This window comes from Giraffa tippelskirchi, chromosome 1 (assembly GCF_054371585.1).
Source record: "Giraffa tippelskirchi isolate mGirTip1 chromosome 1, T2T-mGirTip1v1.2.pri, whole genome shotgun sequence".
NCBI lineage: Eukaryota > Metazoa > Chordata > Mammalia > Artiodactyla > Giraffidae > Giraffa > Giraffa tippelskirchi.
In genome coordinates, this window is record NC_137275.1 from 61,201,360 (window position 1) to 61,204,096 (window position 2,737).

The following is a 2,737-nucleotide window of genomic DNA, read 5'->3' on the forward strand; positions in this document are numbered from 1 at the left end:
TGCTATTTCAACAGCAAACTGCAGCCCTCTGGAGCCAGCAGGCTCTCCTCAAGGACTTGCTGATGTGTAGCAAAAATATTTTAGTATGAAAAAACTACTCCCTAGTGCATTTGTTTGCAAACTGCTGAATTTCTAGATAACTCTATGTTTGAGGACTATTTTTGATAGTGCAGATATGGTGCTGAGATGCCTCTAAAAGAATCAACACTTTTTTTAAATTTTCTTCCTTTTTTTTTTTCTTTCTTTCTTACTCACAGCATGACAAACCCAGTAGAAACACAAAGCTGCTTGGGTAGCAATTTTTTACTTTGTACAGTAATTTGTTGCATTGAACCCAGACCTCCCTGCTTCATGCTTGCAAAACAGTGAAAAGCAGTCAAGTGAAATGCAAATTAATATAAAACTCAAATATTCTGTTTAACAGCTTTCAACTTAGTAGACTCAATTGCCAAAAGAATGTAAAGCAAAGCTTTAACACTGCTGTTAATTATGCTTTTCTTGCCAGAAACACTTTTAGCCATTACCTAGAAACTGTAAAGAATTGTTTTATTTCATCCAGAAATTTCTGTGCAACTTAATTACTGTTTATTTGTTTTATCTTCATCTGCCTTAAGAAAATGAAATCTAGCAACGAAGCAAATACTTTTCTTAATGTTTCTAATGAGATGTACACTAAACTGAAGTCCACTTAATTACCTTGAAAAATTCTAAAGTAAGAGTAAATTTATTTTTCAATTGTTGTAATTTATATAGATTAAGTAAACTTTTAGTTTTGTGTTGTCTACCACTGGGAATATGATTTTTTATATCTAATTCTATTTGTTCTAATAAATTTCTAACACAACAAAATTTAAGTATGTTTAGGGAAATGAAATCATTATAGATAATTGAGACCATTATATAATCATGTGTTTACACTATAGCTATGCATTAGAAAAAAATTTTATCATTTTTTTGGACGGGTGCTATATTTCATATTATGTTCTACTGTAGAAAAGACAAGCAAGACATTGTGCTCCTTTTTGTGGAATTCAGGATCTGGTGAGGTGATACACATTCTTAAATAAAAAATAGTAAGTATTATGAGTATCTTTTTTTTATAAAATCAACATAGTTTGTTCTACTATCAGGCACTTATCCATATGCAGTGTGATTTTTTTTTTTTTTTTATTCCTCTGGATAACTGGCCCAAATAAGTCAGGTGTCTGGTGAATGAGATTTTCTTACTTTATTTTTCTATCACATTAGGTGCAGCATTAATTGCCCAATTCATTACCATTTCCACCACCCCATATGTCATCTAGAAGGCCAGCATATCTCTTTGGTCACCAAAGTCATTTAAGTTTGAGACCCTGAAGTGGCAGTGCCTTTTAGTATATCACATAAACCACCATGCTGACCATCTAAACTTGACTGGATTTGTAGCCCAAATATTCAACAATTGGATAACTGACAAATCTCCACTTTACTTTTCAAAATCAGAACACATGCCATCTTTTATATGCTAAAGTCACATTCCTGACCTACCATCTGGCTTAAGAATTTTTCCTATTGGTAAGAATAGATTTTCACTGGTCCACATACACCAAGTCCCTTTTGTGATAAAGAGCATGCATTCTGGAGACAGCTGGCCAAAGTTAGTGGCATGCTGTGTGGTTGTGGAACAGGGCACAGTTAACTGGCCCACGTGGAGACTGGACTTTGGCCTTGTTAGTTGTATACAGTAATCAGTTGAACTCATTAGTCACTAACAGCTCTATTGAAAACCAACAATATGCTCAGCCATCCACAGTGAATATGCTCTTTCTTTTAATGTGTCAGACTGAAGAATCTCTATTTTAAATTTCCTCTTTCATTTTCTCTTATTTCCAATGAAAGAAGGTCTCACTATTTACATTTTCTTCTATTTTTCTCTAATAATGTTTTTCTCCTTCAGTTTCCTTTCTGATGCCCAAGTTTCTCTGGGTCCTTCTCTATTTCAACCACTCATGTTATACATGAGCTATCAGTGGTCTATCCTAATATGCACTGATGTTACACAGCTTCCAAGAGTGGATCTTAAGTAATATCGATCACTTCATGGGGTCTGAGAAGAGAGGTAGTCATTGAAATTCAACTTTTCTTACCAGAAAATATTAATACAATTATCTCCCTAAATTAATTTGATCCTTCAGGTATTGTGAGGATGGGATGGTTATGGTAAGAAATAACAATGATTTTCTATATTCACATAAACACTTAGTTTTAGGCTCATGGACATTTCAAGCTGGAAAAATTCTTCAGTTCAGTTCAATTCAGTCACTCAGTCGTATCTGACTATTTGCAACCCCATGGACTGCAGCATGCCAGGCTTTCCTGTTCATCACCAACTCCTGGAGCTTGCTCAAACTCGTGTACATTTAGTCAGTAATGCCATCCAACCACCTCATCCTCTGTTGTCCTCTTCACCTCTTGCCTTCCTTCTATCGTTCGCAGCATGAGGGTCTTTTCCAATTAGTCGGTTCTTCGCATCAGGTGGCCAAAGTATTGGAGTTTCAGTTTCAGCATCAGTCCTTCCAACGAATATTCAGGACTGATTTCCTTCAGGATTGACTTGTTTGACCTCCTTGCAGTCCAAAGGACTCTCAAGCCTCTTCTCCAACAACACAGTTTGAAAACATCAATTCTTCACCACTCAGCTTTCTTTATGGTCCAACTCGCACATCCATACATGACCACTGGAAAAACCATAGCTTTG